Raw genomic sequence first — 19,455 nt, forward strand, 5'->3', positions numbered from 1 at the left:
CACTGTGTGACTGTATATCTGTGTGACTCTATCACTGTGTGACTGTATAACTGTTTGACTGTATCACTGTGTGACTGTATAACGGTGTGACTGTATATCTCTGTGACTCTATCACTGTGTGACTGTATCACTGTGTTACTGTATCACTGTAACTGTATATCTGTGTGACTGTATATCTGTGTGACTGTATCACTGTGTGACTGTATAACTGTGTGACTGTATATCCGTGTGACTGTATCGCTGTGAGACTGTATATCTGTGTGACTCTATATTTGTGTGACTGTATAAATGTGTGACTGTATATCTGTCCGACTGTATAACTGTGTGACTGTATCACTGTGTGACTGTACCACTGTTACTGTATCACTGTCCGACTGTATCACATTGTCACTGTATCACTGTAACTGTATCACTGTGTGACTGTATCACATTGTCACTGTATCACTGTCTGACTGCATCACATTGTCACCGTATCACTGTAACTGTATCACATTGTCACTGTATCACTGTGATTGTATCACTGTCTGACTGTATCACTGTGACTTTATCACTGTGTGACTGTATCACTGTGTGACTGTAGCACTGTGTGACTGTTTATCTGTGTCACTGTATAACTGTGTTACTGTATATCCGTGTGACTGTATATCTGTGTGACTCTATAACTGTGTGACTGTATAACTGTGTGACTGTACATCTGTGTCACTGTATCACTGTGTGACTGTATCACTGTAACTGTATCACTGTATGACTGTATCACTAACTGTATCACTGTGTGACTGTATCATTAACTGTATCACTGTCTGACTGCATCACATTGTCACTGTATCACTGTAACTGTATCACATTGTCACTGTATCACTGTGATTGTATCACTGTCTGACTGTATCACTGTGACTTTATCACTGTGTGACTGTATCACTGTGTGACTGTAGCACTGTTTGACTGTATAACAGTGTGACTGTATCACTGTGTGACTGTATATCTGTGTGACTGTATCAATGTGTGACTGTATATCTGTGTTACTGTATCACTGTGTGACTGTATCACTGTGTGACTGTTTATCTGTGTGACTGTATAACTGTGTGACTGTATATCCGTGTGACTGTATAACTGTGTTACTGTATCACTGTGTGACTGTTTATCTGTGTGACTGTATATCTGTGTGACTGTATAACTGTGTTACTGTATCACTGTGTGACTGTATATCTGTGTGACTGTTTCACTGTGTGACTGTATCACTGTGTGACTCTACATCTGTGTCACTGTATCACTGTGTGACTGTATAACTGTGTGATTGTATCACTGTGTGACTGTATCACTAACTGTATCACTGTCTGACTGCATCACATTGTCACTGTATCACTGTGTGACTGTATATCTGTGTGACTGTTTCACTGTGTGACTGTATCACTGTGTGACTCTACATCTGTGTCACTGTATCACTGTGTGACTGTATAACTGTGTGATTGTATCACTGTGTGACTGTATCACTAACTGTATCACTGTCTGACTGCATCACATTGTCACTGTATCACTGTAACTGTATCACATTGTCACTGTATCACTGTGATTGTATCACTGTCAGACTGTATCACTGTAACTGTATCACTGTCTGACTGTATCACATTGTCACTGTATCACTGTAACTGTATCACATTGTCACACTGTATCACTGTGTGACTCTACATCTGTGTCACTGTATCACTGTGTGACTGTATAACTGTGTGATTGTATCACTGTGTGACTGTATCACTGTGATTGTATCACTGTCTGACTGTATCACTGTAACTGTATCACTGTCTGACTGTATCACATTGTCACTGTATCACTGTAACTGTATCACATTGTCACACTGTATCACTGTGATTGTATCACTGTTTGACTGTATCACTGTGACTTTATCACTGTGTGACTGTATCACTGTATCACATTGTCACTGTAACTGTATCACTGTCTGACTTTATCATTGTGACTGTATCACTGTGTGACTGTATAACTGTAACTTTATCACTGTGTGACTGTATCACTGTATCACTATATTTTTGTATCCCTTTGTAACTATATCAATGTCACTGTATCACTGTATTACTTTGTCACTGTATTAATGTGTCTTTGTTTCCCTTTCTTATTGTATAACTATGTCCCTGTGTTCCACAGGTCATATTCTCCGAATAATGTAATGAGCTTTGTAAACCTTTTTATTCCACTGCTTTTTTCATCAAAACCAGTTTGAAATATCAGATAACTCATTCATACACATTTACATGTTAATACACATTTACAGGCTTATTGCAGTGAGAAAACAAAATTAAGAGTTGAGATGACCCAGCACAGAATCATGAGCATCAGGCTTCATATACAGAGAGAGACTGTTAGAGCTCTGAGACTAGACTCCTTTACATCTCCAGTCCACCGCAGCACCGTAACCACGTTCCACTCTCACTCCACCTTTGTTTTTTGTTTTTATATTGAATCCGCCAAACATTGTTATATTGGTGTCCCATTGTTTGTTTTCACATTGTCTTATCACAATGTTGTGAAACCATTAACTCCTCAGTTATGTAAAGTTTGTGCCCCTCAGTGTTTCTTCTTCAGGTCTTGTACAGTTTGTTGATCACCTTGTCAATTTAGTGCCCCCTAGTGTTCATACTGACTGTTCAACCATCTTCAGTCTTAGTTATTTAAAGCCGCCCCTGTTAGTGTTTTGTGTCTTCCTCTGTCTTCAGCTCTTGTAGGGTTTATTGATTATCTTATCAATCCATCGCAGGAACCTGCTGACACGTGTGTACACTCCAGGAAACGATGGGTTTCCACATCCGTGACCCCATGAGATCACCCCCGTCAGTACCCAGCGGCCTCCCTCCCCCTGACAAACCAGAGGACCCCCACTGTCGCCCTGGCAACTGTCCACACGGTGGCGCTCTGACAGGCTCCCTGCACACAGCATGCGTCCTGTGAAACGATCACCATATTTCTTTTTACACCTCCAGGCAGGAAGCAGAGGAACCCAGGCGTGGAGCAGAATCCTGGAGTATTCTGAGTCTGAAACATATAACATGTAAAGGTGTTCACATGTCAGGACAAAAACATGTAATAACTACCTGTGATGGAAGTGTGTTAGTTACCTGTGTAGGTGTAACATGTTACCTGTGATGGAAGTGTGTTAGTTACCTGTGTAGGTGTAAGATGTTACCTGTGATGGAAGTGTGTTAGTTACCTGTATAACTGTGTCACTGTATATCTTTGTGACTGTATAACTGTGTGGCTGTATCACTGTGTGACTGTATAACTGTGTCACTGTATATCTTTGTGACTGTATAACTGTGTGGCTGTATCACTGTGTGACTGTATCACTGTAACTGTATCACTGTGTGACTGTATACCTGTATCACTGTGTGACTGTATACCTGTATCACTGTGTGACTGTATCACTGTAACTGTATCACTGTAACTGTATCACTGTGTGACTGTATACCTGTATCACTGTGTGACTGTATCACTGTAACTGTATCACTGTGTGACTGTATACCTGTATCACTGTGTGACTGTATACCTGTTTCACTGTGTGACTGTATCACTGTGTGAGTGAATCACTGTGTGACTGTATAACTGTATCACTGTGTGACTGTATAACTGTGTGGCTGTATCACTGTGTGACTGTATCACTGTAACTGTATCACTGTGTGACTGTATACCTGTGTGACTGTATCACTGTAACTGTATCACTGTGTGACTGTATCACTGTGTGACTGTATACCTGTATCACTGTGTGACTGTATACCTGTTTCACTGTGTGACTGTATCACTGTGTGAGTGAATCACTGTGTGACTGTGCGACTGTGTGACTGTATACCTGTATCACTGTTTGACTGTATCACTGTAACTGTATCACTGTGTGACTGTATCACTGTGTGACTGTATCGCTGTGTGACTGTATCACTGTAACTGTATCACTGTGTGACTGTATACCTGTATCACTGTGTGACTGTATACCTGTTTCACTGTGTGACTGTATCACTGTGTGAGTGAATCACTGTGTGACTGTATAACTGTATCACTGTGTGACTGTATCACTGTAACTGTATCACTGTGTGACTGTATCACTGTGTGACTGTGCGACTGTGTGACTGTATACCTGTATCACTGTTTGACTGTATCACTGTTTGACTGTATAACTGTGTGGCTGTATCACTGTGTGACTGTATCACTGTAACTGTATCACTGTGTGACTGTATCACTGTAACTGTATCACTGTGTGACTGTATACCTGTATCACTGTGTGACTGTATACCTGTTTCACTGTGTGACTGTATCACTGTGTGAGTGAATCACTGTGTGACTGTATAACTGTATCACTGTGTGACTGTATCACTGTAACTGTATCACTGTCTGACTGTATCACTGTCTGACTGTGCGACTGTGTGACTGTATACCTGTATCACTGTTTGACTGTATCACTGTGTGACTGTATACCTGTATCACTGTGTGACTGTATCACTGTGTGACTGTATATCTGTGTGACTCTATCACTGTGCGACTGTATAACTGTGTGACTGTATAACTGTGTGACTGTATATCTGTGTGACTGTATTACTGTGTGACTGTATAACTGTGTGACTGTATATCTGTGTGACTGTATATCAGTGTGACTGTATCACTGTGCGACTGTATAACTGTGTGACTGTATATCTGTGTGACTGTATCAATGTGTGACTGTATCACTGTGTGACTGTTTAACTGTGTGACTGTATCACTGTGTGACTGTATCACTTTGTGACTGTATATCTGTGTGACTGTATATCTGTGTGACTGTATAACTGTGTGACTGTATACCTGTATCACTGTGTAACTGTATCACTGTGTGACCGTATACCTATATCACTGTGTGACTGTATAACTGTGTGACTGTATATTCGTGTGACTGTATCACTGTGTGACTGTATATCCGTGTGACTGTATAATTGTGTGACTGTATATCCGTGTGACTGTATCACTGTGTGACTGTATAACTGTGTGACTGTATATCCGTGTTACTGTATAATTGTGTGACTATATATCTGTGTGACTGTATCATTCTGTGACTGTATACCTGTTTCACTGTGTGACTGTATCACTGTGTGAGTGAATCACTGTAACTGTATCACTGTGTGACTGTATACCTGTATCACTGTGTGACTGTATACCTGTATCACTGTGTGACTGTATCACTGTGTGAGTGAATCACTGTGTGACTGTATAACTGTATCACTGTGTGACTGTATCACTGTGTGACTGTATATCTGTGTGACTCTATCACTGTGTGACTGTATAACTGTTTGACTGTATCACTGTGTGACTGTATAACGGTGTGACTGTATATCTGTGTGACTCTATAACTGTGTGACTGTATCACTGTGTGACTGTATAACAGTGTGACTGTATATCTGTGTGACTGTATTACTGTGTGACTGTATAACTGTGTGACTGTATCACTGTCTGACTGTATCACTGTGTGACTGTGCGACTGTATGACTGTATACCTGTATCACTGTTTGACTGTATCACTGTGTGACTGTATACCTGTTTTGCTGTGTGACTGTATCACTGTATATCTGTATCACTGTGTGACTGTATCACTGTGTGACTGTATATCTGTGTGACTCTATCACTGTGTGACTGTATAACTGTTTGACTGTATCACTGTGTGACTGTATAACGGTGTGACTGTATATCTGTGTGACTCTATAACTGTGTGACTGTGTGACTGTATCAATGTGTGACTGTATCACTGTGTGACTGTATATCTGTGTGACTGTATCACTGTGTGACTGTATATCTGTGTGACTGTTTAACTGTGTGACTGTATCACTGTGTGACTGTATCACTTTGTGACTGTATATCTGTGTGACTGTATATCTGTGTGACTGTATAACTGTGTGACTGTATACCTGTATCACTGTGTAACTGTATCACTGTGTGACCGTATACCTATATCACTGTGTGACTGTATATCAGTGTGACTGTATAACTGTGTGACTGTATATTCGTGTGACTGTATCACTGTGTGACTGTATCACTGTGTGACTGTATAACTGTGTGACTGTATATCCATGTGACTGTATCACTGTGTGACTGTATCAGTGTGACTGTATAACTGTGTGACTGTATATCCGTGTTACTGTATAATTGTGTGACTATATATCTGTGTGACTGTATCACTGTGTGACTGTATCACTGTGTAACTATATCACTGTGTGACTGTATCATTCTGTGACTGTATACCTGTATCACTGTGTGACTGTATACCTCTTTCACTGTGTGACTGTATCACTGTGTGACTGTATACCTGTATCACTGTGTGACTGTATCACTATGTGACTGTGTGACTGTATACCTGTTTCACTGTGTGACTGTATCACTATATGACTGTTTACCTGTATCACTGTGTGACTGTATACCTGTGTGACTGTATCACTGTGTGACTGTATATCTGTGTGACTGTATATCTGTGTGACTTTATGACTGTGTCACCGTGTGACTGTATACCTGTTTCACTGTGTGACTGTATATCTGTGTGACTGTATGACTGTGTCACTGTGTGACTGTATCACTATGTGACTGTATAACTGTGTGACTGTATAACTGTGTGACTCTATCACTGTGTGACTGTATACCTGTTTCACTGTGTGACTGTATCACTGTGTGAGTGTATCACTGTGTGAGTGTATAACTGTATCACTGTGTGACTGTATCACTGTGTGAGTGTATCACTGTGTGACTGTATAACTGTATCACTGTATGACTGTATCACTGTGTGACTGTATCACTGTGTGACTGTATCACTGTTTGACTGTATCACTGTGTGACTGTATACCTGTGTGACTGTATCACTGTATCACTGTATATCTGTATCACTGTGTGACTGTATACCTGTTTCACTGTGTGGCTGTATACCTGTATCACTGTGTGACTGTATATCTGTGTGACTCTATCACTGTGTGACTGTATAACTGTTTGACTGTATCACTGTGTGACTGTATAACGGTGTGACTGTATATCTCTGTGACTCTATCACTGTGTGACTGTATCACTGTGTTACTGTATCACTGTAACTGTATATCTGTGTGACTGTATATCTGTGTGACTGTATCACTGTGTGACTGTATAACTGTGTGACTGTATATCCGTGTGACTGTATCGCTGTGAGACTGTATATCTGTGTGACTCTATATTTGTGTGACTGTATAAATGTGTGACTGTATATCTGTGTGACTGTATAACTGTGTGACTGTATCACTGTGTGACTGTACCACTGTTACTGTATCACTGTCCGACTGTATCACATTGTCACTGTATCACTGTAACTGTATCACTGTGTGACTGTATCACATTGTCACTGTATCACTGTCTGACTGCATCACATTGTCACCGTATCACTGTAACTGTATCACATTGTCACTGTATCACTGTGATTGTATCACTGTCTGACTGTATCACTGTGACTTTATCACTGTGTGACTGTATCACTGTGTGACTGTAGCACTGTGTGACTGTTTATCTGTGTCACTGTATAACTGTGTGACTGTATATCCGTGTGACTGTATATCTGTGTGACTCTATAACTGTGTGACTGTATAACTGTGTGACTGTACATCTGTGTCACTGTATCACTGTGTGACTGTATCACTGTAACTGTATCACTGTATGACTGTATCACTAACTGTATCACTGTGTGACTGTATCATTAACTGTATCACTGTCTGACTGCATCACATTGTCACTGTATCACTGTAACTGTATCACATTGTCACTGTATCACTGTGATTGTATCACTGTCTGACTGTATCACTGTGACTTTATCACTGTGTGACTGTATCACTGTGTGACTGTAGCACTGTTTGACTGTATAACAGTGTGACTGTATCACTGTGTGACTGTATATCTGTGTGACTGTATCAATGTGTGACTGTATATCTGTGTTACTGTATCACTGTGTGACTGTATCACTGTGTGACTGTTTATCTGTGTGACTGTATAACTGTGTGACTGTATATCCGTGTGACTGTATAACTGTGTTACTGTATCACTGTGTGACTGTTTATCTGTGTGACTGTATATCTGTGTGACTGTATAACTGTGTTACTGTATCACTGTGTGACTGTATATCTGTGTGACTGTTTCACTGTGTGACTGTATCACTGTGTGACTCTACATCTGTGTCACTGTATCACTGTGTGACTGTATAACTGTGTGATTGTATCACTGTGTGACTGTATCACTAACTGTATCACTGTCTGACTGCATCACATTGTCACTGTATCACTGTGTGACTGTATATCTGTGTGACTGTTTCACTGTGTGACTGTATCACTGTGTGACTGTATCACTTTGTGACTGTATATCTGTGTGACTGTATATCTGTGTGACTGTATAACTGTGTGACTGTATACCTGTATCACTGTGTAACTGTATCACTGTGTGACCGTATACCTATATCACTGTGTGACTGTATAACTGTGTGACTGTATATTCGTGTGACTGTATCACTGTGTGACTGTATATCCGTGTGACTGTATAATTGTGTGACTTTATATCCGTGTGACTGTATCACTGTGTGACTGTATAACTGTTTGACTGTATATCCGTGTTACTGTATAATTGTGTGACTATATATCTGTTTGACTGTATCATTCTGTGACTGTATACCTGTTTCACTGTGTGACTGTATCACTGTGTGAGTGAATCACTGTAACTGTATCACTGTGTGACTGTATACCTGTATCACTGTGTGACTGTATACCTGTATCACTGTGTGACTGTATCACTGTGTGAGTGAATCACTGTGTGACTGTATAACTGTATCACTGTGTGACTGTATCACTGTGTGACTGTATATCTGTGTGACTCTATCACTGTGTGACTGTATAACTGTTTGACTGTATCACTGTGTGACTGTATAACGGTGTGACTGTATATCTGTGTGACTCTATAACTGTGTGACTGTATCACTGTGTGACTGTATAACAGTGTGACTGTATATCTGTGTGACTGTATTACTGTGTGACTGTATAACTGTGTGACTGTATCACTGTCTGACTGTATCACTGTGTGACTGTGCGACTGTATGACTGTATACCTGTATCACTGTTTGACTGTATCACTGTGTGACTGTATACCTGTTTTGCTGTGTGACTGTATCACTGTATATCTGTATCACTGTGTGACTGTATCACTGTGTGACTGTATATCTGTGTGACTGTATAACTGTGTGACTGTATAACTGTTTGACTGTATCACTGTGTGACTGTATAACGGTGTGACTGTATGTCTGTGTGACTCTATAACTGTGTGACTGTGTGACTGTATCAATGTGTGACTGTATCACTGTGTGACTGTATATCTGTGTGACTGTATCACTGTGTGACTGTATATCTGTGTGACTGTTTAACTGTGTGACTGTATCACTGTGTGACTGTATCACTTTGTGACTGTATATCTGTGTGACTGTATATCTGTGTGACTGTATAACTGTGTGACTGTATACCTGTATCACTGTGTAACTGTATCACTGTGTGACCGTATACCTATATCACTGTGTGACTGTATATCAGTGTGACTGTATAACTGTGTGACTGTATATTCGTGTGACTGTATCACTGTGTGACTGTATCACTGTGTGACTGTATAACTGTGTGACTGTATATCCATGTGACTGTATCACTGTGTGACTGTATCAGTGTGACTGTATAACTGTGTGACTGTATATCCGTGTTACTGTATAATTGTGTGACTATATATCTGTGTGACTGTATCACTGTGTGACTGTATCACTGTGTAACTATATCACTGTGTGACTGTATCATTCTGTGACTGTATACCTGTATCACTGTGTGACTGTATACCTCTTTCACTGTGTGACTGTATCACTGTGTGACTGTATACCTGTATCACTGTGTGACTGTATCACTATGTGACTGTGTGACTGTATACCTGTTTCACTGTGTGACTGTATCACTATATGACTGTTTACCTGTATCACTGTGTGACTGTATACCTGTGTGACTGTATCACTGTGTGACTGTATATCTGTGTGACTGTATATCTGTGTGACTTTATGACTGTGTCACCGTGTGACTGTAGACCTGTTTCACTGTGTGACTGTATATCTGTGTGACTGTATGACTGTGTCACTGTGTGACTGTATCACTATGTGACTGTATAACTGTGTGACTGTATAACTGTGTGACTCTATCACTGTGTGACTGTATACCTGTTTCACTGTGTGACTGTATCACTGTGTGAGTGTATCACTGTGTGACTGTATAACTGTATCACTGTATGACTGTATCACTGTGTGACTGTATCACTGTGTGACTGTATCACTGTCTGACTGTATCACTGTGTGACTGTGCGACTGTATGACTATATACCTGTATCACTGTTTGACTGTATCACTGTGTGACTGTATACCTGTGTGACTGTATCACTGTATCACTGTATATCTGTATCACTGTGTGACTGTATACCTGTTTCACTGTGTGGCTGTATACCTGTATCACTGTGTGACTGTATATCTGTGTGACTCTATCACTGTGTGACTGTATAACTGTTTGACTGTATCACTGTGTGACTGTATAACGGTGTGACTGTATATCTCTGTGACTCTATCACTGTGTGACTGTATCACTGTGTTACTGTATCACTGTAACTGTATATCTGTGTGACTGTATATCTGTGTGACTGTATCACTGTGTGACTGTATAACTGTGTGACTGTATATCCGTGTGACTGTATCGCTGTGAGACTGTATATCTGTGTGACTCTATATTTGTGTGACTGTATAAATGTGTGACTGTATATCTGTGTGACTGTATAACTGTGTGACTGTATCACTGTGTGACTGTACCACTGTTACTGTATCACTGTCCGACTGTATCACATTGTCACTGTATCACTGTAACTGTATCACTGTGTGACTGTATCACTGTCTGACTGTATCACTGTCTGACTGCATCACATTGTCACCGTATCACTGTAACTGTATCACATTGTCACTGTATCACTGTGATTGTATCACTGTCTGACTGTATCACTGTGACTTTATCACTGTGTGACTGTATCACTGTGTGACTGTAGCACTGTGTGACTGTTTATCTGTGTCACTGTATAACTGTGTGACTGTATATCCGTGTGACTGTATATCTGTGTGACTCTATAACTGTGTGACTGTATAACTGTGTGACTGTACATCTGTGTCACTGTATCACTGTGTGACTGTATCACTGTAACTGTATCACTGTATGACTGTATCACTAACTGTATCACTGTGTGACTGTATCATTAACTGTATCACTGTCTGACTGCATCACATTGTCACTGTATCACTGTAACTGTATCACATTGTCACTGTATCACTGTGATTGTATCACTGTCTGACTGTATCACTGTGACTTTATCACTGTGTGACTGTATCACTGTGTGACTGTAGCACTGTTTGACTGTATAACAGTGTGACTGTATCACTGTGTGACTGTATATCTGTGTGACTGTATCAATGTGTGACTGTATATCTGTGTTACTGTATCACTGTGTGACTGTATCACTGTGTGACTGTTTATCTGTGTGACTGTATAACTGTGTGACTGTATATCCGTGTGACTGTATAACTGTGTTACTGTATCACTGTGTGACTGTTTATCTGTGTGACTGTATATCTGTGTGACTGTATAACTGTGTTACTGTATCACTGTGTGACTGTATATCTGTGTGACTGTTTCACTGTGTGACTGTATCACTGTGTGACTCTACATCTGTGTCACTGTATCACTGTGTGACTGTATAACTGTGTGATTGTATCACTGTGTGACTGTATCACTAACTGTATCACTGTCTGACTGCATCACATTGTCACTGTATCACTGTGTGACTGTATATCTGTGTGACTGTTTCACTGTGTGACTGTATCACTGTGTGACTCTACATCTGTGTCACTGTATCACTGTGTGACTGTATAACTGTGTGATTGTATCACTGTGTGACTGTATCACTAACTGTATCACTGTCTGACTGCATCACATTGTCACTGTATCACTGTAACTGTATCACATTGTCACTGTATCACTGTGATTGTATCACTGTCAGACTGTATCACTGTAACTGTATCACTGTCTGACTGTATCACATTGTCACTGTATCACTGTAACTGTATCACATTGTCACACTGTATCACTGTGTGACTCTACATCTGTGTCACTGTATCACTGTGTGACTGTATAACTGTGTGATTGTATCACTGTGTGACTGTATCACTGTGATTGTATCACTGTATGACTGTATCACTAACTGTATCACTGTGTGACTGTATCATTAACTGTATCACTGTCTGACTGCATCACATTGTCACTGTATCACTGTAACTGTATCACATTGTCACTGTATCACTGTGATTGTATCACTGTCTGACTGTATCACTGTGACTTTATCACTGTGTGACTGTATCACTGTGTGACTGTAGCACTGTTTGACTGTATAACAGTGTGACTGTATCACTGTGTGACTGTATATCTGTGTGACTGTATCAATGTGTGACTGTATATCTGTGTTACTGTATCACTGTGTGACTGTATCACTGTGTGACTGTTTATCTGTGTGACTGTATAACTGTGTGACTGTATATCCGTGTGACTGTATAACTGTGTTACTGTATCACTGTGTGACTGTTTATCTGTGTGACTGTATATCTGTGTGACTGTATAACTGTGTTACTGTATCACTGTGTGACTGTATATCTGTGTGACTGTTTCACTGTGTGACTGTATCACTGTGTGACTCTACATCTGTGTCACTGTATCACTGTGTGACTGTATAACTGTGTGATTGTATCACTGTGTGACTGTATCACTAACTGTATCACTGTCTGACTGCATCACATTGTCACTGTATCACTGTGTGACTGTATATCTGTGTGACTGTTTCACTGTGTGACTGTATCACTGTGTGACTCTACATCTGTGTCACTGTTTCACTGTGTGACTGTATAACTGTGTGATTGTATCACTGTGTGACTGTATCACTAACTGTATCACTGTCTGACTGCATCACATTGTCACTGTATCACTGTAACTGTATCACATTGTCACTGTATCACTGTGATTGTATCACTGTCAGACTGTATCACTGTAACTGTATCACTGTCTGACTGTATCACATTGTCACTGTATCACTGTAACTGTATCACATTGTCACACTGTATCACTGTGTGACTCTACATCTGTGTCACTGTATCACTGTGTGACTGTATAACTGTGTGATTGTATCACTGTGTGACTGTATCACTGTGATTGTATCACTGTCTGACTGTATCACTGTAACTGTATCACTGTCTGACTGTATCACATTGTCACTGTATCACTGTAACTGTATCACATTGTCACACTGTATCACTGTGATTGTATCACTGTTTGACTGTATCACTGTGACTTTATCACTGTGTTATCTTATTGTATAACTATGTCCCTGTGTTCCACAGGTCATATTCTCCGAATAATGTAATGAGCTTTGTAAACCTTTTTATTCCACTGCTTTTTTCATCAAAACCAGTTTGAAATATCAGATAACTCATTCATACACATTTACATGTTAATACACATTTACAGGCTTATTGCAGTGAGAAAACAAAATTAAGAGTTGAGATGACCCAGCACAGAATCATGAGCATCAGGCTTCATATACAGAGAGAGACTGTTAGAGCTCTGAGACTAGACTCCTTTACATCTCCAGTCCACCGCAGCACCGTAACCACGTTCCACTCTCACTCCACCTTTGTTTTTTGTTTTTATATTGAATCCGCCAAACATTGTTATATTGGTGTCCCATTGTTTGTTTTCACATTGTCTTATCACAATGTTGTGAAACCATTAACTCCTCAGTTATGTAAAGTTTGTGCCCCTCAGTGTTTCTTCTTCAGGTCTTGTACAGTTTGTTGATCACCTTGTCAATTTAGTGCCCCCTAGTGTTCATACTGACTGTTCAACCATCTTCAGTCTTAGTTATTTAAAGCCGCCCCTGACTGTATAACTGTATCACTGTATGACTGTATCACTGTGTGACTGTATCACTGTGTGACTGTATCACTGTCTGACTGTATCACTGTGTGACTGTGCGACTGTATGACTATATACCTGTATCACTGTTTGACTGTATCACTGTGTGACTGTATACCTGTGTGACTGTATCACTGTATCACTGTATATCTGTATCACTGTGTGACTGTATACCTGTTTCACTGTGTGGCTGTATACCTGTATCACTGTGTGACTGTATATCTGTGTGACTCTATCACTGTGTGACTGTATAACTGTTTGACTGTATCACTGTGTGACTGTATAACGGTGTGACTGTATATCTCTGTGACTCTATCACTGTGTGACTGTATCACTGTGTTACTGTATCACTGTAACTGTATATCTGTGTGACTGTATATCTGTGTGACTGTATCACTGTGTGACTGTATAACTGTGTGACTGTATATCCGTGTGACTGTATCGCTGTGAGACTGTATATCTGTGTGACTCTATATTTGTGTGACTGTATAAATGTGTGACTGTATATCTGTGTGACTGTATAACTGTGTGACTGTATCACTGTGTGACTGTACCACTGTTACTGTATCACTGTCCGACTGTATCACATTGTCACTGTATCACTGTAACTGTATCACTGTGTGACTGTATCACATTGTCACTGTATCACTGTCTGACTGCATCACATTGTCACCGTATCACTGTAACTGTATCACATTGTCACTGTATCACTGTGATTGTATCACTGTCTGACTGTATCACTGTGACTTTATCACTGTGTGACTGTATCACTGTGTGACTGTAGCACTGTGTGACTGTTTATCTGTGTCACTGTATAACTGTGTGACTGTATATCCGTGTGACTGTATATCTGTGTGACTCTATAACTGTGTGACTGTATATCCGTGTGACTGTATAACTGTGTTACTGTATCACTGTGTGACTGTTTATCTGTGTGACTGTATATCTGTGTGACTGTATAACTGTGTTACTGTATCACTGTGTGACTGTATATCTGTGTGACTGTTTCACTGTGTGACTGTATCACTGTGTGACTCTACATCTGTGTCACTGTATCACTGTGTGACTGTATAACTGTGTGATTGTATCACTGTGTGACTGTATCACTAACTGTATCACTGTCTGACTGCATCACATTGTCACTGTATCACTGTGTGACTGTATATCTGTGTGACTGTTTCACTGTGTGACTGTATCACTGTGTGACTGTATCACTTTGTGACTGTATATCTGTGTGACTGTATATCTGTGTGACTGTATAACTGTGTGACTGTATACCTGTATCACTGTGTAACTGTATCACTGTGTGACCGTATACCTATATCACTGTGTGACTGTATAACTGTGTGACTGTATATTCGTGTGACTGTATCACTGTGTGACTGTATATCCGTGTGACTGTATAATTGTGTGACTGTATATCCGTGTGACTGTATACCTGTTTCACTGTGTGACTGTATCACTGTGTGAGTGAATCACTGTAACTGTATCACTGTGTGACTGTATACCTGTATCACTGTGTGACTGTATACCTGTATCACTGTGTGACTGTATCACTGTGTGAGTGAATCACTGTGTGACTGTATAACTGTATCACTGTGTGACTGTATCACTGTGTGACTGTATATCTGTGTGACTCTATCACTGTGTGACTGTATAACTGTTTGACTGTATCACTGTGTGACTGTATAACGGTGTGACTGTATATCTGTGTGACTCTATAACTGTGTGACTGTATCACTGTGTGACTGTATAACAGTGTGACTGTATATCTGTGTGACTGTATTACTGTGTGACTGTATAACTGTGTGACTGTATCACTGTCTGACTGTATCACTGTGTGACTGTGCGACTGTATGACTGTATACCTGTATCACTGTTTGACTGTATCACTGTGTGACTGTATACCTGTTTTGCTGTGTGACTGTATCACTGTATATCTGTATCACTGTGTGACTGTATCACTGTGTGACTGTATATCTGTGTGACTGTATAACTGTGTGACTGTATAACTGTTTGACTGTATCACTGTGTGACTGTATAACGGTGTGACTGTATATCTGTGTGACTCTATAACTGTGTGACTGTGTGACTGTATCAATGTGTGACTGTATCACTGTGTGACTGTATATCTGTGTGACTGTTTAACTGTGTGACTGTATCACTGTGTGACTGTATCACTTTGTGACTGTATATCTGTGTGACTGTATATCTGTGTGACTGTATAACTGTGTGACTGTATACCTGTATCACTGTGTAACTGTATCACTGTGTGACCGTATACCTATATCACTGTGTGACTGTATATCAGTGTGACTGTATAACTGTGTGACTGTATATGCGTGTGACTGTATCACTGTGTGACTGTATCACTGTGTGACTGTATAACTGTGTGACTGTATATCCATGTGACTGTATCACTGTGTGACTGTATCAGTGTGACTGTATAACTGTGTGACTGTATATCCGTGTTACTGTATAATTGTGTGACTATATATCTGTGTGACTGTATCACTGTGTGACTGTATCACTGTGTAACTATATCACTGTGTGACTGTATCATTCTGTGACTGTATACCTGTATCACTGTGTGACTGTATACCTCTTTCACTGTGTGACTGTATCACTGTGTGACTGTATACCTGTATCACTGTGTGACTGTATCACTATGTGACTGTGTGACTGTATACCTGTTTCACTGTGTGACTGTATCACTATATGACTGTTTACCTGTATCACTGTGTGACTGTATACCTGTGTGACTGTATCACTGTGTGACTGTATATCTGTGTGACTGTATATCTGTGTGACTTTATGACTGTGTCACCGTGTGACTGTATACCTGTTTCACTGTGTGACTGTATATCTGTGTGACTGTATGACTGTGTCACTGTGTGACTGTATCACTATGTGACTGTATAACTGTGTGACTGTATAACTGTGTGACTCTATCACTGTGTGACTGTATACCTGTTTCACTGTGTGACTGTATCACTGTGTGAGTGTATCACTGTGTGACTGTATAACTGTATCACTGTATGACTGTATCACTGTGTGACTGTATCACTGTGTGACTGTATCACTGTCTGACTGTATCACTGTGTGACTGTGCGACTGTATGACTATATACCTGTATCACTGTTTGACTGTATCACTGTGTGACTGTATACCTGTGTGACTGTATCACTGTATCACTGTATATCTGTATCACTGTGTGACTGTATACCTGTTTCACTGTGTGGCTGTATACCTGTATCACTGTGTGACTGTATATCTGTGTGACTCTATCACTGTGTGACTGTATAACTGTTTGACTGTATCACTGTGTGACTGTATAACGGTGTGACTGTATATCTCTGTGACTCTATCACTGTGTGACTGTATCACTGTGTTACTGTATCACTGTAACTGTATATCTGTGTGACTGTATATCTGTGTGACTGTATCACTGTGTGACTGTATAACTGTGTGACTGTATATCCGTGTGACTGTATCGCTGTGAGACTGTATATCTGTGTGACTCTATATTTGTGTGACTGTATAAATGTGTGACTGTATATCTGTGTGACTGTATAACTGTGTGACTGTATCACTGTGTGACTGTACCACTGTTACTGTATCACTGTCCGACTGTATCACATTGTCACTGTATCACTGTAACTGTATCACTGTGTGACTGTATCACATTGTCACTGTATCACTGTCTGACTGCATCACATTGTCACCGTATCACTGTAACTGTATCACATTGTCACTGTATCACTGTGATTGTATCACTGTCTGACTGTATCACTGTGACTTTATCACTGTGTGACTGTATCACTGTGTGACTGTAGCACTGTGTGACTGTTTATCTGTGTCACTGTATAACTGTGTGACTGTATATCCGTGTGACTGTATATCTGTGTGACTCTATAACTGTGTGACTGTATAACTGTGTGACTGTACATCTGTGTCACTGTATCACTGTGTGACTGTATCACTGTAACTGTATCACTGTATGACTGTATCACTAACTGTATCACTGTGTGACTGTATCATTAACTGTATCACTGTCTGACTGCATCACATTGTCACTGTATCACTGTAACTGTATCACATTGTCACTGTATCACTGTGATTGTATCACTGTCTGACTGTATCACTGTGACTTTATCACTGTGTGACTGTATCACTGTGTGACTGTAGCACTGTTTGACTGTATAACAGTGTGACTGTATCACTGTGTGACTGTATATCTGTGTGACTGTATCAATGTGTGACTGTATATCTGTGTTACTGTATCACTGTGTGACTGTATCACTGTGTGACTGTTTATCTGTGTGACTGTATAACTGTGTGACTGTATATCCGTGTGACTGTATAACTGTGTTACTGTATCACTGTGTGACTGTTTATCTGTGTGACTGTATATCTGTGTGACTGTATAACTGTGTTACTGTATCACTGTGTGACTGTATATCTGTGTGACTGTTTCACTGTGTGACTGTATCACTGTGTGACTCTACATCTGTGTCACTGTATCACTGTGTGACTGTATAACTGTGTGATTGTATCACTGTGTGACTGTATCACTAACTGTATCACTGTCTGACTGCATCACATTGTCACTGTATCACTGTGTGACTGTATATCTGTGTGACTGTTTCACTGTGTGACTGTATCACTGTGTGACTCTACATCTGTGTCACTGTATCACTGTGTGACTGTATAACTGTGTGATTGTATCACTGTGTGACTGTATCACTAACTGTATCACTGTCTGACTGCATCACATTGTCACTGTATCACTGTAACTGTATCACATTGTCACTGTATCACTGTGATTGTATCACTGTCAGACTGTATCACTGTAACTGTATCACTGTCTGACTGTATCACATTGTCACTGTATCACTGTAACTGTATCACATTGTCACACTGTATCACTGTGTGACTCTACATCTGTGTCACTGTATCACTGTGTGACTGTATAACTGTGTGATTGTATCACTGTGTGACTGTATCACTGTGATTGTATCACTGTATGACTGTATCACTAACTGTATCACTGTGTGACTGTATCATTAACTGTATCACTGTCTGACTGCATCACATTGTCACTGTATCACTGTAACTGTATCACATTGTCACTGTATCACTGTGATTGTATCACTGTCTGACTGTATCACTGTGACTTTATCACTGTGTGACTGTAGCACTGTTTGACTGTATAACAGTGTGACTGTATCACTGTGTGACTGTATATCTGTGTGACTGTATCAATGTGTGACTGTATATCTGTGTTACTGTATCACTGTGTGACTGTATCACTGTGTGACTGTTTATCTGTGTGACTGTATAACTGTGTGACTGTATATCCGTGTGACTGTAT

This window comes from Labrus bergylta, chromosome 10 (genome assembly GCF_963930695.1).
Source record: "Labrus bergylta chromosome 10, fLabBer1.1, whole genome shotgun sequence".
NCBI lineage: Eukaryota > Metazoa > Chordata > Actinopteri > Labriformes > Labridae > Labrus > Labrus bergylta.